This window comes from Pelodiscus sinensis, chromosome 2 (assembly GCF_049634645.1).
Source record: "Pelodiscus sinensis isolate JC-2024 chromosome 2, ASM4963464v1, whole genome shotgun sequence".
In the NCBI taxonomy this organism is placed as follows: domain Eukaryota; kingdom Metazoa; phylum Chordata; order Testudines; family Trionychidae; genus Pelodiscus; species Pelodiscus sinensis.
In genome coordinates this window covers 182070860-182097045 of record NC_134712.1, presented here as the reverse complement: position 1 = coordinate 182097045, position 26186 = coordinate 182070860, and the positions used below count along the sequence as shown (strand labels likewise).

Below are 26186 nucleotides of genomic sequence, written 5' to 3'. Positions count from 1 at the left end.
TATATTAATTCATTCTAAGTTGTTTGTCATGGGAAATTATGAGAAGTCGTATCCATATCCTTTATTTTACAAGCAAAGAGGTCTGAAACCATTTTATATTATCTAATAGTTTAAAACTACTTTAAAGTCCATATTTTGCTACAGTGAGAATGTACAGAGCTCAGTTTTAAGAAATTCCTAGCAGACTGCTTAGTAGCAGGCTGCCCCCAAGACAGAGACCACAAATGAAACTTACAGGTCACAGGTTTTGTCCTGGGCACCATGGCCATGTAAGACACAGCTTTGGGCAGCACAGTCCAATGGATAGAACTTTGTACACCAGGAATCTATTCCTGACACTGACTTACTATATGTTATTGGTCAAGTCACTTCTCTGCTTTGTGCCTTTCCCTCAAACCCTTGATCCATTTAGACCAGCAGTTCTCAAACTATGTCCTTTTTCACTTAAGAGCTCCAGTTGGGCAGCTGGGGCTGTACAGAAGGGCTGTGCACTCCCAGGAGATGGGGTGGAGTGGGGGTAGGATAAAGGAGACAACCAGAGACCCGCTGCCCCAGGGCTGACAGCCAGAGCTCCCACCCAGACTTCTCTCCACCCCAATCATAGAATCATAGAATCATAGGACTGGAAGGGACCTCGAGAGGTCATCGAGTCCAGCCCCCTGCCCTCAAGGCAGGATCAAGCTCCGTCTACACCATCCCTGACAGATGTCTATCTAACCTGTTCTTAAATATCTCCAGAGAGGGAGATTCCACCACCTCCCTTGGCAATTTATTCCAATATTTGACCACCCTGACAGTTAGGAATTTTTTCCTAATGTCCAATCTAAACCTCCCCTGCTGCACTTTAAGCCCATTACTCCTTGTCCTGTCCTCAGAAACCAAGAGGAACAAATTTTCTCCTTCCTCCTTGTGACACCCTTTTAGATATTTGAAAGCCGCTATCATGTCCCCCCTTAATCTTCTTTTTTCCAAACTAAACAAGCCCAGTTCATGAAGCCTGGCTTCATAGGTCATGTTCTCTAAACCTTTAATCATTCTTGTCGCTCTTCTCTGTACCCTTTCCAATTTCTCCACATCTTTCTTGAAATGTGGCGCCCAGAACTGGACACAGTACTCCAGCTGAGGCCTAACTAGTGCAGAGTAGAGCGGCAGAATGACTTCACGAGTTTTGCTTACAACACACCTGTTAATACAACCTAGAATCATATTTGCTTTTTTTGCAACAGCATCACACTGTTGACTCATATTCAACTTGTGGTCCACTATGACCCCTAGATCCCTTTCTGCCATGCTCCTTCCTAGACAGTCGCTTCCCATCTTGTATGTATGGAACTGATTGTTCCTTCCTAAGTGGAGCACTTTGCATTTCTCTCTATTAAACCTCATCCCTCACCCAGAGGCAGCAGCAGGACTCTAGCTGTCAGCCCAGGGTCAAGAGCAGCAGTTCAGAAATAGCACTTGCAATAGGGTGCTAAGTCTGCTGTGAAAAGTGATATTGGAAAATATAATTTTTTACATTACGTACCTCCTTTACTTCTGTGCTGCTGCTGGCACAGCGCTGCCTTCACAGCTGCATGCCTGGTTAGCACCAGCTGCTGCTCTCTCATCTGCCTTCAGAGCTGGGCAGTGGTATATGTACTTGGGGCAGGGCATAAGCAACTATCAACACAAAGAGAAACACTGTCAAATACATTGAGAACCACTGCTTCAGACCGTAAGCTCTTTGAGGAAAGAGTTATCTCTTAGGCTGTGTCTAGACTACATGCCTCTGTCGTCAGAGGCATGTAGATTAGACACATAGGCAAAGGCAAATGAAGACGCGATTTAAATGATCGCGGCTTCATTTACATTTACATGGCTGCCGCGCTGAGCCGACAAACAGCTGATCAGCTAGTCTGGACGCGGGACGAGGTTTACCGGGGCTGCCAACAAAGGGCTTTGATGTCGGCAGGGGAGTGTCCAGACTAGCGCGCTGAGCGGACAAACAGCTGATCAGCTGTTTGTCGGCTCAGCGCGGCAGCCATGTAAATGTAAATGAAGCTGTGATCATTTAAATCGCGGCTTCATTTGCCTTTGCCAAAACAACAAATCTACATGGCTCCGTCGACGGAGCCATGTAGTTTAGACATACCCTTATTGTGCATATGCAAGGTACCTGGTCTTGGTTGGGGCCACAATTTAGCACTGCGAACAAAAATCCATTAATAAAATGAATAATAAATAATAATCCCAAAAGTGGATTCCATGTAAGCCAACCTTTGTGCATGTGAAAAGCGTAGCTGACTTCAGGAAGGTTGTGTGAGAACAAGCAAAAGATTATCAATATAGAAACATTGATCAAATGTCAATGTCTTCTGAGCTATTTCACTTGCCAATAACATCGCTGACTATAGTGGTTTATATTTAGCTTTAGGTTTTTAAACTTTAGCTAACGCTGGATAGAAAATCCTGGACCAAAACACTGTACTTGCGGAGTAGCCAGAGCGAGTTGCTTGTACATTTTCCTGAAATGTACAAGCAACTCACTCTGGCTACTCCGCAAATAGTACATGTTCTAACATTTTACAGTTCGTTTCTCTGCCCCTGCCTCAGGCTCTTTCTTCACCACCTCATCGGGCTGCACTGTAATGCCACCCAGTTTTCTGTTGATTAAAAAAGCATTTCCAGCTACCAAATCTACAAGGGATTAATCTTTTGCTTAACTAGTTCAACAGTGGTCCAATTGTTAGAACATTTTTAAACAGTTTTGTTTAATCAGCTTTATTGTCCAAATAAATTCTAGACTTGCACACAGTAACTCTGTGTTCAAAAATAGAGGGGGGTTTTCTGAATCCACTGCATAATTCCTTTATAAACTCCTAGTACATTTATCTGAAATCATAATTATAGCTACTTTACAGCATGTTAACACTTGCCTTTCTTAGGTTTAGAACATTAATGTCTCTATTATAATGCCGAAAACATTGTTGCTGTTGGTCCTTAGTAAGTCCCAAATCTACACGTATACCTGTAAGCAAGATTATTAATTATTATTCTTATCCTTTATATAGTGCCTTCCCTTCATGACTATATACCTACAACATTGAGACACGGGCAACTCTGACAAGAAAAACATCATCCATGTGGTACAAAGCACAACAGTAGCAAAGAAAGAATATTTGGCCAAAGAAATCAGGACAAACTCTCCTATTCTTGCAAATAATGCCACTGGGTTTTTGTTTTTTTCCCTGCTGATGCAGCATAGCTGGGATCTTGATTTAGAACAGGGGTGGGTAAGAGGCAGCCTGCGGGCTGGATTTGGCCCACCAAGCCTTTTGATCTGGCCTGCGGCCTGCCCCACTCTCTGCTTGTAGCAGCCCCAGGCTCTCTGCTTGTAGCAGCCCCAGGCTGCTCAAAACGGCTGGCTGTTCCTTCTAGGTGCTGTATATCCTGAAACTGGCCAATTGAAGTTGTGATGATTGGGCTGGGGGTGTGAACAGTGAGCAAGGTCCCCCCTCCACCAGTGCAGTGTAGAAAGTTGACTGCCATTTTGAACAGCCTGGGGCTGCGACAGGCAGAGCCTGCCTGAGAGTCCAGTTGGGCTGGTAGCCAGGTGCTGCCTAGGTAAGCACCTCCTGGCTAGAGCCTGCAGCTGGCACCCCAGCCCCTTGTGCTCCCCAACTCCCTGCCCCAGGTCACTACCCCCTACTGCTCCACCTCCCAAACACTCTGCATCCTTTTAACCCAGGTCACAGCTCCCTCCCAGACTCTGCACCCCTTCCAAAAGCCCCTCCCCCTGGCCAGAATCTGCTCCTGCACCCTTACTCCCTCCTGGACCCTGCATCCTAAGCCCCTGCCTCAGACCACAACTCCCCCACCCCCTCACCCAAACTCCCTCTCAGACCACACGCCCCCTCCTATACCCTAAGTTCCCTTCTGCACCCAACTTCCGTCCCAGACCCCGCATCCCTCCATAGAAGTCCAGCCCTTAACTACTTGCCAAAATCTTGGAGTGGCCCCCATTACAATTATTGCATTCGATCTATTACCTTTATGTCCTCCACAGTGGTTGCACAGACAGACCTTCTAGTACCATCATAAAGTCATAGAACTGGAAAGTCAGTAACCACATGAATGCACTTCCATTTTTACTTTTGCAAAAGTAAGCACTCTCTGAACTCAGAATGAACTAAAAAGTACTGAGATAGTGCCAAGAAATTCTTAGCATGAATTTGAATGGGATGAAATAAGAAATATGAGAAGCGACAACATGAGAGAGCTTTGCTTAGAAAAGAACGGTCTCTTTTGAAAGAGTCTGAAGTATCTGAATATAAATCTGAATTATGAGAGAAGTCATGGAAATGTTGAAACATTGTAGCACTAGGGTTGTTCCTTACCAAATATACTGATTTCATATGAAATCCAGTGTGCTGATTCTTGAATCCAGAATCAGAAAAGTAATCCATAAATTGTTTGAGTATCACTGTAAATACACAGAAAATGACAAAAACATTCATCCACATAGAGGAAAGAGGAGAGTTGGTAGGTCTCTGGACAATGTGCTAGGTCCTGTTTTCACTACCAGCCAGATCGATGGGGGCAGCAATCAATCCACTGCAGGGGGGGGGTCACTTTAGCATGTGGAACATAGATGTGATAAGTCAACCACCAATCACCTTTCCGCACCTCAATGAGAAGTGCAAGGAGAGTCGAGGGGAGAGAATCTCCCGTTGATACACCACAGTGAAAAGACACCATGTTAAGTAGATCTAAGTACATCAACTCCAGCTATGCTACTCACATAGCTCAAGTTGTAGATCAATCTCCCCCTGTAGTGTGGCCCTGCCCCTAGGTAGGCAGGAGGAGGCTGCAAGAGGGCTGGATGGGCCCCGTAGATCCTAATAAATCAAATCTTCCATAATGAGTTCCATACAAGAAGTGCAAAAACCCCCTATATTAATGAATTTAACCTAAACACCATTCTCTGAAGTCAATATTATCCAGAGCTGGGTGGAAAACATAGGTATGTTTTACAAAAAGATAAAAATAAAATGAACGATTTTTGAATTTTCTCTTTTTTAATCTCCTTTTAAATTCAACTCTCTCATTTAAAAAATAATCCCCCTCATTTATGGTTTTAAAATAAGGGGGAGGGAATACAAAATTGAAAGGAAATGTTTTTTTCTCCCACTCTTTCACTGTACTTTTTCCACCTTTCCTCTTTTTCTGTAAAAAAGACGGTAGGGGAAAAAGAAGAAAATGTGCTATTTCCCACAATTTTGAAATGAAAACTTATACGTCTATTCATTATTTTTGTAGACATGTTTCATTTTGAAATTGTAGCAACAATGAAACGTTTGAATCAAAATGAATTTTTTCCATCTAAGTGTCATTGGTCTCAAGCTTCTATTTTTCACTGAAAAAATGTCAGCCAATTCTAGTCTTATTCCCACTTTACAGATGGGGAACAGACACAAAAGATAACTCAACTGAGCAGGTGTGTGATCTGCCTCAGGTCACAGGAAATCAGTGGCAAAACAAAATTCAGAGACGGGATTCTCTTGATTGCACTGGCCACTTTACAGATCATTCACTGCAGAACGTGTATGCTCCATAACTCACATCTTTTATGAAAATGACTTCCATGATCTCTGTCTAATATACACAGAGGAGTCCACATTCTAGGAGAAACCACATTGTGCATCTAGGTTTCATCAGGACATGTATCTCTGACAATCAGGGTCGAGATACCCTCTGGGGAGATGGAAGATGAGACCTCCAAAATAAGTAGTTAAACCAGCTGATGGTACACTGTTATTTCACTGTAAGAGTACATCAAGTAAGGTCCTTTATGAAAGCTTATAATGCACTGAAACTTAATAATCCTGATGTGTCTATATAGAAAATTGTAACTAACTCTGGTGTGACTTCAGCAGCATCTCAAAACAGGGTGGTGAAGCTATCAGACAGGGAAGAGCTACCAACAACAAAATTGGGAACAGCTTAAAACTGAAAAAGAAAATGCCAGTCTTGGGAAACTAAGGCTACATCTATACAACAACAGAAAGTTGACTTACGCTACACAACTCCAGCTATGTGAATAATGTAGCTGGAGTCAATGTACTCAAATCGAGTTACTGCAGACTATACTGCAGGTGGTCAATGGGAGAAACTTTCCCATTGATTTCCCTTATTCTTCTCATCTGGCATAGAGTAATAGGGTCAATGGGAGAGTGATCTGCTGTTGATTTGGTGGCTCTTAACTAGATCCGCTAAATTGACCACCAATTCATTGATCACAGAGTGTCAATCTGAGCTGTAGCGTAGCGGTAGCCTAAGCAAGGAGGGTGTTGCCCCCACTTGCACATCTATAGTGAGTAAAGAAAAAAACTGCAAAATTATGTTAGCCAACTTAGATCAGCATAAAGCCTTGCAGTTATTAAATCGCTTGTGCGTGCATGCTTGGCTTGTTATGGCAGCACTCTGTGCCCTCACCAGAAGTGCTTATCTCAACTGCATTGTCCGGGTGGAGCATTGTGGGATGGCTCCTCCTGAAAGGCAGTAACAGTTGATGAAAGCACAGAGCAACACTGACACTGCATCAACCTAATTACATTATGCACGACTGCAGCACTCGGGGAGGTGGCATTATTAAATAAGTGCAGTGAGGCACTTACATTGGCAGGAGCCACATTTCAGTGTTGACACTTGTACAGCTTACATTCACCTAATCCTACAGTGTAGACCAGGCGTGGAAATGGACAGGATCTGAAGTCAAGATTCTGACTGAGGTCCCAAGGGAGCCAGCTGAGGTCATTCAATTAGGGTGAACAGCAAAGAATGGGTCTGCCAAGAACAGGGAGTTTTACTCCAAAAGGAGCTGTCTACAAAGCACTTTTTTGTGCAAAAACCTCTTGTGCAAAAGGGAAAGGAAGAAGAAATGCAAATGAGAGTGTGACATACAAATCAGCGTTCCATTTGCGTTTCCTCTTGCGGAAGAGGATCGTAGTTTAGACGTAGCCAGGGAGAGTATGTGTGGCACAAGAGATGAGAGAAAGTGTATGACAGTGACTGTGTGCATGTGTGGCACAGAGGCAGTGTGGCACAAACTGGATGTGAGCGGCAGTGACACAAAATGTGTGCACACTGGCTGCTGCTGGGTAAATTTCTGAGAAACCACACACTGTCTCTTTAAGACGGGGAAAGCTGTCCTGCTTTGTCATCTCCAGTTTCCCCCCTTCCCTGCTCTGCAGAGATGGGCTATGGGGGGAGATGTGTGTGTGTGAGAGAGAGTACGCACATGAGCAGGAGCACTGAAATCTTAAAAACAGTGCACTGCCTCTTAAGACAGGCACTCCTGAGTCACTTACCATCTATGCTTCAGATTGGAGCAGCTCCACTGTTCAGCTCCACTGTGCGTCTCCCTGATTTTGCCCATCCCTGTACTAAACAGTTTGTCACAAATATAAAAGAGATATACAGGCAGTCCCCGGGTTACGTACAAGATAGGGACTGTAGGTTTGTTCTTAAGTTGAATCTGTATGTAAGTCGGAACTGGCTCCAGATTCAGCCGCTGCTGAAACTGATCAGTTTCAACAGTGGCTGAATATGGACGCCAGTTCTGACTTACATACAGATTCAACTTAAGAACCCCAGGCATCCCCAAGTCAGCTGCTGCTGAAACTGATCAGCAGCTGAGACCAGGAAGCCCCGAGCAGGGGCTTCCTGTAGTCAGCCACTGGTCAGTTTCAGCAGCGGCTGACTTGGGGACGCCTGGGGCAGAGCAGCTGGGGTGCTGCCGGGTTGGTCCCATAGCGCCCAGAGCGACGCTATGGGACCAACCGGCAGCGCCCCAGCTGCTGTACCACAGCCGTCCGGAGCAAAGCTGCGGAGCACGGGGGCAGCAGGACAGCCAGGACGCGCCGTGGCTGTCCTGCTGCCCTCGGGCTCCGCGGCTTTGCTCTGCTTTGCTCCCCTTCCCCCTGTTCTGCAGACCAGGGGGACGGGGAGCAAAGCGGCGGAACACGCGGGCAGCCCAGACGCGTCTGGACTGTCCGCTGCCCACGTGCTCCGGGGCTTTGCTCTGCTTTGCTCCCCATCCCCCTGGTCTGGAGACCAGGGGGACGGGGAGCAAAGCAGTGGAACACGCGGGCAGCGGGCAGCCCAGACATGTCTGGGCTGTCCGCCGCCCGCGTGCTCCGCGGCTTTGCTCTGCTTTGCTCCCCGTCCCCCTGGCAGGGGACAGGGAGCAAAGCAGAGCAAAGCTGCGGAGCATGTGGGCGGCGGACAGCCCAGACGCATCTGGGCTGCCCGCCGCCCGCGTGTTCCACTGCTTTGCTCCCCGTCCTCCTGGTCTGTAGACCAGGGGGACGGGGAGCAAAGCAGAGCAAAGCCCCATAGCACGCGGGCGGCGGACAGCCCAGACACGTCTGGGCTGCCCGCTGCCCGTGTGTTCCGTCGCTTTGCTTCCTCTCCCTGGTCTGCTGGAGACCAGGGAGAGGGCCCCGTTCGTAAGTGCGGATCCGACATAAGTCGGATCCACGTAACTCGGGGACTGCCTGTATAGACAATTAAATTGTTTTACCTAAGATTTAAATAGTAATGGGCCCTTTGATTTCCTAATCAATAGCTATAGGACAGGAACTGTCTGTTTGCGTGGCTAATATCTAACAAGGTATATAAATAAACCCACATAATTAGGTTTGCACTTCAACATTTTATCCTAATTACTATTTACATACTTTTCTAACATGTCTCCACAAGCTGACTCTGGGTCAGTTAGCTTTCAGGATGCTTAACCGTTTCTTCCTCATGTGTCATACTTGGCATAAGATTGTGATATAGCAGTTGTTTTATGGTCATATTATAATCAACTAATGTCACAAAGATCAGCCAGAACTCCAGCGAAAATCTCAAGTCAGAAGGCTTTCTATGAATGCTGGACCCCCTCTATAGCTTGTGATACAATGAGAAACAGTTTTAAGGCAATACATAATCCTTATGGCTGCATCTAGAACTGGCAAGTTTTTCTGCAAAAGCAGCTGCTTTTGTGGAAAAACTTGCCAGCTGTCTACACTGGCCGCTTGAATTTCCACAAGAACACTGACTTCCTACTGTCTGAAATCAGTGCTTCTTGCAGAAATACTATGCTGCTCCCGTTCGGGTTAAAGTCCTTTTGCGCAAAGATTTTGCGCAAAAGGGCCAGTGTAGACAGCTCAGATTTGTTTTGCGCAAAAAAGCCCCGATCGCGAAAATGGCGATTGGGGCTTTTTTGTGGAAAAGCGCGTCTAGATTGCACAGACGCTTTTCCGCAAAAAGTGCTTTTGCGGAAAAGCGTCCATGCCAATCTAGACGCTCTTTTCCGCAAATGCTTTTAACGGAAAACTTTTTAACGGAAGGGTTGTTCATTTTACCCTGCAAAGAGTAACTAGGCTGCTGAGACTTGAGGCTTGTGGATAGGCTACTGGTGTCAGGGAACTATACCATATGACACTCCCACAGTTACAAGGCAGGCAATGACAGAACCTCTTACTGTCTTAGTGGGCCCATATATCATCATAGTATGTTAGTGTCACATTTGACAGGCCACATGTGATCATGTAGTTAAAATCTACATTGAAATGTGTACATGTGGAGGTGGCAGAGTGAAGATAGTGCGCAAAGCTTCCAGCCTGGCATGTCCAGCTTTGTGATCAGTTAACTGTGCAGCCTGAGTGTTCTCTGAGGGTTGGTATTCTATGGAGTTAGCTGGGGTTTTTATCTATTTTTTCCTAGTTGCTTCCTTAATACTCTGAAGTCTGTCTTTGGTATTATTTCTGATCTTTCATCTTGGTTCTTCATGCTGTATTGTGGGAGCAATAGCTAGATCATGAATTGCATTTCCAGGTTGTAAAGCTGAAAGGGGCCAATAAAATGAGCTATTTGTACGCTAAACAGCATGCATAGCAAGGCGACTTGATTTATACTTTATTAATAGGTAGCAAGTCTCATAGGCTGGGAGAAGCTGCGACTCCCCCAGTCAGGTGTGGCCCTGCGCATGATCTGCCCTGCCCAATCTGCCCCACTTCTGTGGCTCCTCTCAGTCCCCCTACGCTCTATCCAGGACTGGGGAAGCTGGAGCCACCCATGCCTGCCTTTCCCATACTCCAGGGGGAAGGTAGCTGAGGCTGCCTGCCTTCCTTGTGCTCTAGTGTTGGGTAGGTTGCAGTCTCATGCCATCTGCTCTCCCCACGCTCCTCGGGGGCTTGGGAGTGCTTCGGATGGGGCTCGGGGCTGATGGCCATGTTGGGGAGCGGGGCTCTGGGCTCCAGTGGGGAATGGAAGGGGTAGGGCTTCAGATGGAAGGGTCAGGCCAGGGGACTAGCCTCCCCCAGCCAGGGGTTCACCCGCCACTCATGACTTTATTACAACTATTCTCATCTACAGCTTTTCCTTCTCTTTCTCAGCTCATGAACCAACATATTAAAAGTTCCGAGCCTGGTGTTTTTAACTTATCAGTATCACATAGAAAATAGTGTGACTGTGTTAAATGTACAGCTTGTATGCAAAGAGCTGGACTAAACTAATAGCTAGCAGGTGTATTTCAAAGTGCATTTAAAAGGCAGGGTCTTATGCACCTCATGCTGTGGCCACGTATGCTGCTATAATAGTATAAAGGAGCCTTAAAGTAATCTACTCCCTCTTTCAGGCCCTCCTCTGTGTTTTTCCCTTTTAATACAAATAAGGCTTGAGCCCCAGACATTTTACATTTGCAGAGCACCTCTCATCTCAGATGGCTTTACATCCCTGCAACGCAGTCATCCAGAGGGCAAGGCAACTGATGCGCAGCACACGGCACTACAGAGCAGCAATGGGAAGTTCTGGCTAGTGATGCCAAGGTAAGTTCCCTTACAAAGAGCAGCCTTGGGATCTCATCCATGCAGAGAGACAGAAGCTTGGGTTTTAAACTAAATTGCACGGAATTCGATTTAGCTACATTCCCAGAGAGAGGAGCTGGTTGGACTCTGCCAAGAATTGAACCAAGAATTGTAGTTCCACAGAGCCTAGTTAGTTCTAATCTGCAGCTTCCGGCCCTGATTCAACAAAGCACTTCGGCATGTGATTAGCTTTCTGCACAAGTCCCATTAGGATTTACAGTTAAGTACATACTCAAGTGCTTTGCTGAACTGTCCCCTCCAGGTGGCAAGGGGGTAGGGTGGGGGGACAAAGATATAGCAAAGGGGAAGGAAATCGCCCCATCCCTTCACTTTACTATTTGCTTGCATCAGAACAGCACAAATTGTTCATCATGCTGTACAGCACACACAGCCTATGGCACAAATGCAGCCTCGGTAATGGATTCCTATGAAAACTGACCATGAACAAGCCTCACAGTTCCAGATATCCCTGCTAGCAATGCTCTTGAAATCCTCTGGGCCTACTGCCACAAACAACAACTTGTTGGGGCAAGAGACAAGGGTTTATGGTGCCTCTATAGCTAACAGAGGAAAATCAACATCTGCCCATTCCAGGGGCGATTCCATAGAAACAAAATCACTGCACTAAATCATAAGGAATTATTATATCATTTGTGAGGATTAAAAAAAGAAACATGCTCTGAGGTGCTTAAGATTGTAAGAGAAGACCTATAAAATGAGAGGTGGGTACAGTGAGAAATCATTAGCTTTCCTTGATGAGACACTGGAGACAGAGAGGGACTTTAGAATTCAGGCCAATGGCTATTCTTGGAAGCGGACACAAATACATTGTTGATGAAACAAATTAAGTGGGAAGCAAAGAAATGCTGTGTGCCTGATGGGAAAAAAGCGTGTTTGTGCACAGCACACAGGAGAAGTCATTCAAGAATAGCTCATCTCTGAGAATGCGACCTTGTACTGCAGCCAAGAACAGTGAAACAGGGTGATTTATGGATCCGCTTTTATTTAGGCACCTAATATTTCCAAGATAAAAACAACAGAATTTGGATCAGTTACTTTGTTGCTTTCTTCTCTTCTGAGAAATACATGTCTCCATCCTTTGCTTTACACCTGGAAGCAATCCAGTATGCTCACCACATTAACATAAAGAATAGCAATTTTGTCTAATTTGAAGAAGGCAGCCACATACTGTCACTTCTTCCATTTAAACAGCATGCAAAGTCTAAATCTGCCCAGCATAAAGAAGAGAACCCTCAAAAATCATTTTACTAGTCTTTATCTAGAGTCATTTCTTGATTGTTTTCTGAAGTAAATTTACTTCTTGACTTCCTATGAATATAGCATTCATTTGCAAATGAAGTCCATCAAAACACCAACATATTAAAAATGTCCCTAGATAAATTTGGGGAGGAAGGCAAATTCTCCATAGAAATAATTCCACTGATTTTAATGGAGTTATGCCAATGGAAGATTTTATAAAATGAAATGTTCATACGACTCACAGCCATCTATTCCTTTTGAAGCAGCCTCAAAATTAAAATTAGAAAGCTCAGGTAATTAGCTCATAAAAAACATTAACTCAACACATGCAGCAAAAGTTAAGTTTTCATCAAGACATGCCCATCTACTCAACACCTTAAAAACAATGGAAATCAGAAGCCAATGGGAAAAGTATTTTGTATTTTTTGCCACCTGTAAGTTGCTCGTCACAACACTTGGTAACATTCCCACACATAAGAATGGCTATACCGGGGCAGACCAAAGGTCCAATCTAGCCCATTATCCTGACTTCTGCCAGTGGCCAGTGCCAGATGTCTGAGAGGGAATGAAAAGAAAAGGTAATCAAAGTGATCCATTCCCTGTCTTTCATTCTCAGCTGCTTGCAAACAGAGGCTAGGGACTAGCATTCCCTGTAAGCTGTGCTCCACTGGCCACCCAGGAGAGATTCAAAGGCTGCCAAGCTGATTAGCAAGGCACTCACAGCCATCAGCAAGTGTTTCTATTGGTGGTGCACATTCACACATGCTGTGGTGCACATAAACTGTATTCTGAAAATGGATGCAAAAAATTAGCAGGAACTTTGCTAGGACGCCTGTCTCCCCACTTCCCTGCTCTGCAGGGCCAAGTACTATCTAGATCAGGGGTGTCCAAACTTTTTTCAAAGAGGGCCAGATTTGATGAAGTGAACATGCGTGAGGGCCGACCATTTTGCCTGACATTCTTTGAACCATTAAAATTAAATGCAAATTAACTATTTTATGCAAAGTTTATTGCAAACGGCAAACGACATAACACCAACTATACATGTTGTGTCCAAATATATTTATAACTGATTTAGACCAACTGACATTAACTGAGATTTTACAATGTATTCATCTCAATTGAAAAAAAAACTTGCCTACACTAATGTGAAGGGTGAAACTGAGATCTGGACTGCAGTACATAGGCTAGGTCTGGTTCAAAGGCAGTGGTTTTGATGCGCAAAATGTCACGCAGGTGAGAGTCACTTAGTCTTGTCCTCACGCGGTTCTTGTTACAGTTCATAGCAGAGAATGTCTTCTCACACATATATGTTGAGCCAAACAAGCTCAGCATTTTCTTAGCCAATGTTCGAATCTCTTGAAACCGGCTCTTATCCAGTTGGCGGTAAAAGTTCACAAGAGAGAGCTGTTGGTGATGACTGCGTAACTCGCTGTCACAATGCAGCTCAATGAGCTCGAGCTGCAGCTGATCTGGAGCATCATCGGGGTCAACAGAGAATGGAGTGGAGAAAAGGCTGATCTCCTTTTCAATAGCTGCAAAGTCCTGAAAGCGCCGTTTAAACTCCCCAGCCAGAGATGCAATGTCTGCTGCATACCTGCTCGTTTGCGCACTGATATTGTCCTGTGGAAAACTGTTCATTATTTCCTGCAACGCTGAAAAATGTATGGTATTGGGCTGTGTTTGTGACAACTGCCTTATGAAAAGTTGCAGCTTTGTCCCAAAGGCTTTGAGGTGTGAATAAAGCTGGTTCACCGCTGCATCTTTCCCCTGAAGACTCGTGTTCAGTACATTCAGATGCTTTGTTATGTCAACTAGAAACCCCAAATCAGCCAGCCAAATAGGATCAGATAGTTCTCGCATTGGTTGTCCCTTTGTTTCCAAGAATTCTCCGATTTCCTTTCTGAGAGAGTAGAAACGCTGCAGTGCAGACCCCCGACTGAGCCATCTTACATCGTTGTGATATAAAACATCTTCGTATTCAGCCTGGATGTCCAGTAGAAACTGTTTAAACTGGCGGTGGCACAGGGCTTTAGAGCGAATAAAATTAATAGTCTTTAGCACCGGTTTCATAACATGATCATATTTGAGATGTTTAGCACAGAGAACTTGCTGATGAATGATACAATGGAGTTTAATAGCTTTGCCTCCTTCTTCGATCACCTTGTTACAGATTAGGGTTGATAATCCACTTCGTTCACCAACCATGGCAGGTGCCCCATCAGTAATAATCCCAGTAACTTTGTTCCAAGGCAGTTTCATGTCATCTATGGCGGAACTAACAGAAACAAATAAATCTTTTCCTCTTGTTTGGTCCGTAAGGCTCTGGAGGTCAAGTAGCTCTTCAGTCACATTCATTTCATCGTCCACCCCTCTCATAAAAATCAGCAACTGAGCTGTGTCAGATAGGTCCGTGCTTTCATCACAGGCTATTGAAAAGAAGTCAAAATCCACTCCTTTGGATGTCAACTGTCTCTTAATATCTGATGAAATCTCCTCAATTCTCCGTGCTACAGTGTTACGAGCCAGGCAAATGTTGGCAAACTCTTGCTTCTTCTCGGGACAGATATTCTCAACCATTTTCATAACGCATTCTTTGATAAAGTCACCCTCAGCAAAAGATTTGCAATTTTTAGCAATTAACGTTGCCACCTCATAGCTCGCCCTTGTGGCATTTTCATTTGACTCACGGGCTCTTATGAAAAATTTCTGTTGTGACATTAAAACAGCTTCAAGTTGCTTCAACTTTTCACTGCGGTCGTGCCCTGTAAGCTTATCGTATGTGCTATGTCTCGACTGGTAGTGTCTCTTGACATTAAATTCCTTATAAACAGCCACAGTCTCTTGGCATATCAGACAAACACAGTGATTCTCTATTTCAGTAAAGAAATATTCCACTTTCCACCTGTCCTGGAAGCGGCGGCCCTCACTGTCAACTTTCCTTCTCTTATTTACAGTCGCCATTTTTTAAAATTGACCAGAAGGGGAAGGGATCATGTGAGCGCAGTGCCAGAGGTTTAATACACTGCCCAAGTAATACACTGCCCAACAAGAATTCTCTTGCCTTTGTGGCTGTTTGTGGCGAAGTCTCTAATGATGAGCTCCACGTGCCTGAGCCCGCCAGGAAGCTGACAGTGCGCAGGGCCAATCGCAGATACTGAGCTTGAGCAGCTGCGGAGTCCGTCCCTGATCTCAGCAGCTGCGGAGTCCGTCCCTGCACTCTCAGCCCCAAGGTAGAGGGCTTGCAGGGTCAGAGGCGGGTGGAGAGCGCAGGGCACGCTGGCCTCACGGCGGCCCGGGGGCAGGGCGAACCCGTAGCCAAGCGGGGGAGCAGGGCTGTGGACGTGCCCTACATGGTGGACTTTAGGACCGCAGCGGCCGCCATGGACGGCGGCAGAGCGGCCGGAAGCGGCGTCAGTCAGAGGAGTGCCGGGGAGCCAGGAGAGGGGGAGGAAGCGGGGGCTGTCCCTGCACTCTCAGCCCCAAAGCGGAGTGCAGGGGCAGGGTTTGGGACCGTGGCGGCGGCGGCGGCGGCGGCCCGAAGCGGCGCGCTGAGCGCGCCAGTTAAAAAAAGCACCGGGGAGCTGGGAGAAGCGGGGGGCCGTATTAAATCCGACCGCGGGCCGCATTTGGCCCGTGGGCCGGACTTTGGACATGCCTGATCTAGATCATCCCTGATAGATGTCTATCTAACCCGCTCTTAAATATCTCCAGTGAGATTCCACAACCTCCCTAGGCAATTTATTCCAGTGTTTTACGAACCTGACAGGAATTTTTTCCTAATATCCAACCTAAACTTCCCTTGCTATCACGAGATGTTAAGGAGAATAATTTTTCTCCACCCTCCTTGTTATCATGTTTCCTCTCAGTCTTCTCTTTTTCCAAACTAAACAAACCCAGTTCTTTCAGTCTACCCTCAGATCATATTTTCTAGATCTTTAATCATTTTTATTGCTCTTCTTTAGCCCCTCTCCAATTTTTCCACATCTTTCCTGAAATGTGGTGCCTGGAACTGGACCCAACTCCAGAAGTGTGGCCTAATTACCACAGAGTAAAGCCAAAGAGTTACTTTTCATATCTTGCTCACAATATTCCTATTAATGCATCCCAGAATGATTTTGCTTTTTCTGCAACAGTGTCACACTGTTGACTCCTATTTAGCTTGTGGTCCACTATGACTCCTAAATCCCTTTTTGCAGTACTTTCGGGCAGTGCTATGCTCTGGGCAGTGCTGAGGACTGGCTGCCCTTGACTCTGCCCCTTCTAGAACCGCAGAGCCAGAACTTACCCCACTTTGCCCAGGGGCCTGTAGGGGCTGTCAGCTATTCTGCCCCATCCCTTCAAAACTTCTGACCAGCCCTATCTACAAGCCTCTCAAGTGCATCACCCAACCACCAAAAAGCAGCACATACCTGAGTTTTGTAAGTTTGCCCTCTGACACAATCTTAATGTCAACCTAAAATGGTCTTTCACCAACACATCTCTGACGGCCACACATTCCAAGGATTCGGGAAGTTAATCAGATTTAACATTGCTGAGATTGCTGTTAACCCATGATCCATCAAACCACCGTGAAAAATTCAAACATTCAAAGTTTACATCTCTGCTCCATCTAGACTGGCATGATTTTCCGGAAATACTTTTAACAGAAAAGTTTTTCCATTAAAAGTATTTCCGCAAAAGCACATCTAGATTGGCAAGTGCCTTTGTGCAAAATATTTGCTTTTGCGCAAAAGCATCTGTGGCCAGTCTAGACGCGATTTTGTACAAGAAAGCCCCGATCACCATTTTAGCCATCGGGGCTTTTTTGCGCAAAACAATTCTTCCTTGTCTACACTGGCCCTCTTGAGCAAGTATTCTTGTGCAAGAGTGCTTTTTCCCAAGTGGGAGTGGGAAAGCATTTGCGCAAGAAGCACTGATTTTGTACATTCCAATGTCAGTTCTCTTGTGCAAATTCAAGCAGCCAATGTAGACAGCTGGCAAGTTTTTGCGCAAAAGCAGCTGCTTTTGCGCAAAATCTTGCCAGTCTAGATGCACCCCCATATTTTGGAGTTTGCCTTTTTTTTTAAATGACATTTTTACAAAATAAATGCCTGTTACACTAGAAGCTCTAATTCTGCCTAAATGTGTCATGATTGTAGGAATAAGAAAGTAGGAATAAGAAATCCTCCGGAAAAGGGTTTATTTTCCGGAGAATCGCGTCTAGACTGGCGCTTTTCTCCGGCTTATCCCCAAGCCGGAAAAAAGCGGCAGCCATGTAAATGCAAATGCTGCGGGGGATATTTAAATCCCCCGCGGATTTGCAATTGCGACTCGTCTCATTAGCATCCCTTTTCCGGAAAGGGATGCCAATGTAGACACAGCCTATATGCTTAGCATGTGCATTCTGCTGGCTTGGCAATTGTTAATAGAGAGGATGGCTACATCTACACTGGTAGCTTTTTCTGCAAGAACAGTTGTTCTTGCGCAAAAACTTGCTGGGTGTCTACACTGCACGCACGTTCTTGCGCAAGTAAATTTACAGTCTAGCTTTGGAAAACAGAGCTTCTTCTGGAAGAGTTATTCCTCTCCCCATGAGGAATAAGCCCTCTTGTGCAAGAGGGCAGTGTAGACAAGTAACATGAATTTCTTGTGCAAGAAACCTCTATGGCTAAAATGGCCATCAGAGCTTTCTTGCGCAAGAGAGCGTCTACATTGCCATAGATACCTTGTGCAAAAGCACATCTCTTGCGCATAAGCACATACCAGTGTAGTCTTGTGGAAGATTTTTTGTGCAAGAACTCTTCCACAAAACAGTTCGGCTATGTCTACACTGGCACGATCTTGCACCAGAGATATGCAAATGAGGCTAAGTGTGGAATATTGCCAAGCCTCATTTGCATACCTAATGAGCCACCATTTTTGCGAAAGAGGCTCTTGCTTTAGAAGAAGCTGTCTACACTGCCCCTTCTTGCGCAAGAAAAACCCTCTTGCGCAACGCCGTTCTTCCTGAAACTAATCAGCGTAGCAGCATTGCGCAAGAGGATTTTTCTTGTGCAAGAAGGGGCAGTGTAGACAGCTCCTTCTAGCGCAAGAGCCTCTTTCGCAAAAATGGTGGCTCATTAGGTATGCAAATGAGGCTTGGCAATATTCCACAGTTAGCCTCTTTTGCATACTTCTGAAGCAAGAAGCCCAAGTGTAGACATAGCCCAAGAGTATTACTGTGTAAGGCTCTTTCACTGGTAAGAGATCCTGCAAACCCACAAGAAGTTACACACTGAGCCCCCAGGAGTTGGGTAAGGTGAGGGGGTTAAATTAACGGGTTACACTTTGAGCCCTAGGAACCAGATAAAGGAGTGTGCTCCTAGGAGGTGGGAGCAACAAAGAATTTTGTGAGGGTAACAAGCTCATCCTGCCTTCCACAGCACTGCTCTGCCTCAGGTACCCACTAGCTTACTAGCAACCAGGTTCTCCCTTCTCCACAGCTGGAGCAAGAGTCTCCTGTGCCTCTTGAGGAGCCCCTATTTATACTACTCCAGCTGGGCCCTAATTGCCTCGGGTGCTTGCTCCACAGGCTCAGCCCTCTCCCAGAGCTGGGTTTAACCCTTGTTCCACCTGGAGCAGGGTGACAGATGCCCCACTATAGGTAGAGACAGTCATCTTGCTCTGTGTTTGTACAGAGCGTAGCACAATGGGATCCTGGCCCATGACTTTCACAATGACATTAGTAATAATGAATAATAATTGAGTGGTGACTCTACTGATACTGTATCAAAATAAATTAAATGAATTTTCCCCTTAAAGAATGACACTAAATCTTACTAGTGATTCTTTCTAGAGATGTCTTGTACATTTCATTCTTGCGTATCTGCACTTTTTTCAAAACAACAAGCAGTCTGAATACAATCATGTATTAAACACAAGGTCCCCCTGGTGGTGAATAATTTAAAATGCCCTCCCACAGATGCAACAAGAGTCTGTAAAACTGACACACCGGCCCCACCCACCCTGCTGCTGGAAGGGTACTGTGTCAACAACACTGCTTGCATGTCAATTTAAGTGTACTGAGGACAGCTGATGGAAGTGAAGAAAAGGGATGAACAGCGGATGGATTTGGGAACATGGGGCTCTAGAGAAAAGACAAAATGTAGAAAAGAAACTCTCCCTGGAAACCCATTTTCGTTGCTTTTTTGTTTAGCTGTAGTTTAATTTTTATAATGTAATTTATCTTAGCGCACCAGTCTGATCAATACCAGTTTGTTCAAATATCCATCTGAAATATTTCTAACATTTACCCCAGAGGTGAGCAAAATGGTATTAAACACACATGTAGCTACTGAAAGATTGTTATTCCACAAGCAAAACATTTGCTTTTCAGAAGTAATATAAACCAGAAGGGGAGATTCCTTCCGTAACAGTATAGGAAATCATCCCCAACCTACCTTTCAGGTCTGTGGCAGAATTTTGGTAAGGATTTATTACTGGACTTCCAGCCTGTACCTCAAAATACAATCCACATTGGCCTTCATGAAGATTGTGCAAATAAGCATGTGGCTTTCTTTCACTTTGTTCCTATTCTATGAGACTTCTACTGAGGCTCTGTCCATAAATATATGCTTGACACGAGAGCTGGCCAGAAAAATGGAACTCCCCTTCCGTGAAAAAATTTGATTTCTCGGGGAAAATGTTCATCCCCCATGAGGATGAAAAGACAATCTATGGGGTCCATTTCTAGGTTTGCCTGATTCCTCAGGAGGCCTGCCTCAGGAGGCAACACAGAGTGGGAATGCAGCTCCCAGGCAGGCACCCATGGGCAGCAAGTAATACACACAAGGGAAAGCCTTCCCAGAGAGATGGGATGGCTCCATCCATGGTCTGGCTGGCTGGGAAGTATAGGGCTATAACCTGGCTGCCTGGCTGCTCCTGGGGCCAGGGTCACAGGGAAGGGAGAACTGGGACCACACAGCTCCCCAGTTGCTCCAGGCTGGGAGCAGGGGCTGCCCAGTGCGCAGGAGGCAAGGAAAAAGCTGGAACCACTCTTCCCACCCACAATGAGAGTGACCAGATAGCCAACACAGGATAAGGAATCCTCTGAAGGTAGGTAGGTGGAGGAGCGGGGTTCTTGAGTGGACTAGGTGATAGGGCACTTGCCTGGGGAGGGCAGAGCTGCCCTGGGTGGAGGGGACTGGGGCTGTCCAGCACCCAGAGGTCCAGGGAGGGAAGATGGGAGAGCACGGCTGCCTGGCTGCTCGGGTGAAGGGGCTCTGGGGCCACCAGGCACTCAGGGCACTGGGGCAGAGGGGAGAAGAGATAGAGCTGTGCAGCTGCCCAGCAGTAGGTGGGAAGGTGCTAGCCTGGGAGACGGGCTAGCAGTCATAATGGGGGAGTCTGGGGTGCAGGGCAAGGGCCAGCAGCCACAATAGGAGCCAGGCTCTGATGGGCACAGAAGGAGCCAGGCCTTGGACTGATGGGGCAGAGCTGGAGCTTGCTACCCCAAGTCAGCATTGTACCCACTGTCCAGCCTACGCTGGGAGCCCAGGCTGGCAGGAAGCGAGGCATGAAGGCTCTCTGGCCAGCACTGTTTTCCATTCAGAGTTTCAGAGGAATGGAGACATTCCCGCTGGATGTCTCAGTTCCACGGAATCACCCTCTTCTAACAGAAAAGTGTTCAGCCAGAAAATGTTTTGACCAGCTTTACTTGACACTACTTTGTGTAGCTGCTTTTTCTACCAGGCAAAAGGGTTCCTTGGAATTAAATTTGAGATCTCACTTTGCAAACAGGAAAAAGAATGAATGCTCTGGACTCATGCCGGCAGGCACCAAGCGGACTGGAAATGATAAGCATGGTAGCTAGTGAAATAAACAGGTCATACTCTGCAGCAGCTAATTATTCAAATAGAGGCACTCATGCTATTGCAAGATAGAACTCCTTCCTCCAACTCCCCGTAGGAAAAGTATTGGGGAGGACACAACACAGGGAAAAGGGGGAACATTACAAGACATAAAAGGAAGAGGTCAAGAACAAATTGGGGTAAAAAAAATCTGCCTGAAGGGTTTTGCAATGAAAAGACAGAAACAAGGACTGCAACCATTAACTAACACAAAGCTCTTTACATTTCCCTCTGGAAATAAATCCGGTTTATTATGCAATATAGCTATGAGCAAGATTCCCAGATGCTCTCAATCGATGTATTTCCAAGCCAATAAGATAAGTTGATTTACATTAGCTGAGAATCTGGCCTGATGTGTGGATGTGAGCTGTTTTAAGGGAATATGGCATATCCAGGAAAAGCACTGGTTTGTTTTTCATGTGCTATTTATGTATCTTCAAGAATTCGTCTGGAGCTTAATGTTCTCCGTATCTCCAGCAGGTTTGCATATTATCCCTGGAACAATAATAAGAAATGGAAAATGGCAGTTCACTGGATGAGAGGCAGGCTCTCTTTTGTTTCATTTTGCTGCAAATATCAGAGTTATGTGCCCATACTGATGCTGTGATTGCTTGTTAACACAATGCTATATTGAGAGAGGAAATTTCTGTCTCAAACTCTTGTGAACCTCTGCTAACCACATCAATGGCACTTTTAAGCTAACAAACCTCTACCTTACACATACAAAGGTGGTTGACACCACATCTGGACCTGTGGGTGGACAAGGAAAGGTAAAGAGTTAGGATGCATTGAGATAAATCTTTAGGGTTGGCCCAATATGACTAATTCAGGGCCTGATCCACAGCCATTCTCCCATTAACTTCAATAGGCTTTGGATGAGATAGACACTGTACTTGCTAGATATAGCTCCTTTCATACTAGAATCTCAGAATGTTGAGCATACATGAATGAATCTAATTTAAAAGAAAAAAAAAGAAATAAGGGCCAAACCTGAATTCTTTGTTCCCAAAATCTGAACAGGAGTTTCAGGTGCATAAAGAATGCAAAATTGGGGCTTTAACATGTTTGTTTTTAATTTGAGGAAACTTTAATGCTATATATATATATTGCATTCACTGTATTGCACATACAATACTTGTTCCAGTACTCATTAGTCCAAAGTTCAAACCAACAGCTAGATTTCCTTTGATCAAACTCTAAACTATTACAGCAGTGATTCAAAAAAAAAAAAAAAAAAAAAAAAAAAAAAACCCAAACACTATGAAATTTCCCTTTCCAGGCACTGGTTCAAGGATAATAGAATTGAGCTATATGCACCACAGGAAAAGATAAAAAAGAATCAATAGCTAAGCAACTTCAACATTATCTTTTGACTCTAATATCTAGTTAATTAGTTTATATCATGATGGATCTGTAGTCCTATTTTAAAACATTCTAAGTGAAGTACATCCTCTCCCTGATTGAAATGCTTCCTAATTGGAAAGAAACCAATACCAAGAAAAGCACAGTTTACCTTTCCAAAACTGAGTTATGCTCAACATGTGGATTCCTAAAATATCACCGTTAGCCTGAGGGAAATCTTCTACAGAATGAAATATTTTAAAAAGCCCAGGGCAACTTAGGGACAGAGGAAAGTATGAGATAGAGGTCCTGCACCATTGGAGTGCCACGTGGTCCAAGCGGTTCTGAGTGCTATGTGTGGGGCTGGCACAAAGGGCTGGCTGCTCCACTCCTACCCCTTCTGCTTAAGGCCCCACCCTTTACAGGAAAATGCTGTTGGCTCCCCTGCCTCCAACCACTTTGTAACCCCCTTTCAGATAGTTAAAGGCTACTATCAAATCCCCCTCCCTCCAGTTCCCTCAGCCTCTCCTCATAAGTCATGTGCTCCAGATCCCTAATCATTTTCACTGCTCTCTGCTGGACTTTCTACAATTTGTCCGCATCCTTTCTGTAGCCGGAGCCCCAAAACTGGACTCAGTACTCCAGATGTGGCCTCACCAGAGCCGAACAAAGGGGAAAATCGCTTTTCTCGATCTGCTGGCAATGTTCCTTCTAATGCAGCCCAATATGACGTTAGCCTTCCTGGTAACAAGGGCACACTATTAACTCATATCTAGCTTCTTGTCCACTGTAATCCCCAGGTCTGTTTCTGTAGATTTGCCACTTAGCCAATTGGTCCCCAGCCTGTAGCACTGCTTGGGATTCTTCCATCCTTCTTCCATCCATTCTTCCAGACTCTGCACTTGTCCTTGTTCAACCTCATCAGATTTATTTTAGCTGAATTCTTCAATTTTTCTAGGTCACTCTGGATCCTGTCCCTACCCTTCAACATATCTACATCTCCCCCTATCTTAGTGTCAGTTGCAAACTTGCCAAGGGTACAATCCATCCCCTCATCCAGGTCATTAATGAAGATGTTGAACAAACAGACCCAAGAACCAACTCCACTTGATACCGACTGCCAACTAGACTTTGAGCAGTTGATCACTACCCATTGAGCCCAACGATCTAGCCAGATTGCTATCCACCTAATAGTCCATTCATCCAAGCAATACTTCTTTAATTTGCTGGCAAGAATACTGTGAGGGTTCATATCAAAAGCTTTGCTAAAGTCAATATATCATGTGCACTGCTTTCCCCATATCCACAGAGCCAGTTATCTCATCATAAAAGGCAATTAAGTTAGTCAGACATGACTTGCCTTTGGTGAACCCACATTGACTGTTCCTGATCACCTTCCTCTCTGCTAAGTGTTACAAAATGAATTCACTGAGGAACTGTTCCATGATTTTTCCAGGGACTGAGGTGAGGCTGACTGGTCTGTAGCTTACCAGATTCTCCTTTTCTAAAGATGGGCACTACATTTGCCTTTTTCCAATCATCTGGGACCTCCCCCGATGTCCATGAATTTTGGTAAAGATAATGGCCAATGGTTCTCCAATCACATCACCTAACTCTCTCAGAACCCTCTGGTGCCTTAGACTTGACCCCATGGACTTGTGTATGACCAGCTTTTGTAAATAGTTCTTAATCTGTTCTTTCACTACTGAGGGCTGCTCACTTCCTCCCCATATTGTGTTGGCCAGTGCAACAGTCTGGGAGCTGACCTACGTGAAAATCGAGACCAAAAAAAGCATTGAATACTTCAGCTTTTTCCACATCATCTGCCACTTGGTTGCCTTCCCCAATCTGTGAGGTTCCCACACTTCCCCTTACCTTCTTGCTGCTAACATACTAGTAGAAACACTTCTTCTTACCCTTCACATTCCTTACTAGCTGCAATTCCATTTGCACTTTGGCCTTCCTGATTACACCACTGCACATTCAAGCAATATTTTTATACTCTTCCCTAGTCATCTGTCCAAATTTCTACTTCTTGTAAGCTTACTTTTGGTGTTTAAACTCACTGAATATTTCTCTGTTAAGCCAGGCTGGTCGCCTGCCATATTTGCTATTATTTCTGCATCCTGGAATGGTTCATTACTGCACTCTTGGAAAGACTCCTTTCCCCCTCATTTTAGCTTCTAAGGGTATGTCTATACTTGTGCCGTCTTTCAAAAGAGGGATGCAAATGAAGACATTCAAAATTGCAAATGAAGCTGGGATTTAAATATCCCGCACTTCATTTGCATAATCACGTTATGGCGCTATTTCATTATAGCGCTATTTCGAAATACAAAATGCATTGTAGATGCGGCTATTTTTGAACTAAATATGACTCAACAGTGTGACACTGTTGCAAAAAAAGCAAACATGATTCTGGGATGCATGAACACGAGTGTTGTGAGCAAGACATGAGAAGTCATTCTTCCGCTCTACTTTGCGCTGATTAGGTCTCAAGTGGAGTATTGTGCTCAGTTCTGGGCACCACACTCCAGGAAAGATGCGGAGAAATTAGAGAAGGTCCAGAGAAGAGCAACAAAAATTATTAAAGGACTAGAAAACATGAGCTATGAGGGAAGACTGAAAGAACTGGGTGTGTTTAGTTTGGAAAGGAGAAGACTGAGAGGGAACATGATAGCAACTTTCAAGTACCTAAAAGGGTGTTACAAGGAGGCAGGAGGAAAATTATTTTCTTTAACCTCTGATGATAGGACAAGAAGCAATGAGCTTAAGTTACAACAAGGGACATTTAGGTTGGACATTAGGAAAAACTTCCTAATGGTTAGAGTTGTTAAGCACCAGAATAAATTGCCTAGGAAGGTTGTGGAATCTCCATCTTTGGGGATATTTAAGAGTAGGTTAGACCAGGGGTGGGGAACCTCATCCCCAACATTGGGGAGCCTGCACTGACTCTTTAGCCCTCCCACTGCCCCACCATGGGGCTGGAGCACACAAAATCTATTAGCTGGGCCTCCCTAGCCTCTGGTGTGGGAGGGGAAAGTGGGGAGTGTCTTTCTTCTTCTCAGTCAGGGGCCACGTCTCACTTGTGTGCAGCCCCAACTGATTTTTCTGTGAGTCAGTGGCCCCCCAACCCAAAAAAGGTTCCCCACCCCTGGATTAGACAGACATTTATCAGGGATGATCAAGATGGCATGTGGTCCTGCTGTGAGGGCAGGGAACTAGATTTGATGACCTCTTGAGGTCCCTTCCAGTTCTAGTGTTCCATTATTCTATTAGCCCCCCGTGAGGGGGTTCACTCACGAACCGTAGCACACCCAGCAGTCTGTCCACAGAATTAGCTCCTTCCGGTGTCAGGGGACCTTCCCTCTGGCAGTGTTTCCCCCTTATCTTTCAGGCCGCGGCGTCCTCTTCAGGACACCGCCCTCCGGCAGCGCCCACAGCAGTCTCTGAGCCCCCCTTCCGGGGGTAGCTGTTGTTTCCTCAGCGGGACTTACTCCAGGCCCTGCAGTCTGGGGGTTTGCTTGGCCAGGGCTCCCCTTGCCTTGCCTTGCCTTGCCTTGCCTTGCCTTGCCTTGCCTTGCCTTAGCTCTAGGGAGTCTCCTCCTCCCCTAGCCAGGCTCTCACTACCTCTTTCCACAGGAGCAGCAGCCCATCATTTTATATGGTTCCCAGCTGGGCCCCAATCATCTAACATGGCCTCAGCTGGGGCCAAATTCCCAGACCCTGCTTCGGGCCGGGGTTTGCTCTTAAAGGGCTAGTGCAGGGCAAACGCCCTGTCACACCCCCTTATCCCCATTTAAAATATACACTCACTTCC

General features: G+C 45.5%; 1 protein-coding gene across 1 annotated transcript in view; it reads right to left on the bottom strand.

Moving 5' to 3' along the window:
- ENTPD3 (ectonucleoside triphosphate diphosphohydrolase 3) overlaps positions 1 to 26186 on the bottom strand; it is an 88598-nt gene that overhangs the window by 46874 nt on the left and 15538 nt on the right. The window contains exon 3 of the mRNA XM_075921953.1: positions 1526 to 1659. The gene's annotated coding sequence lies outside the window, so the exon portion shown is untranslated. The remainder of the gene's footprint in view (positions 1 to 1525; positions 1660 to 26186) is intronic.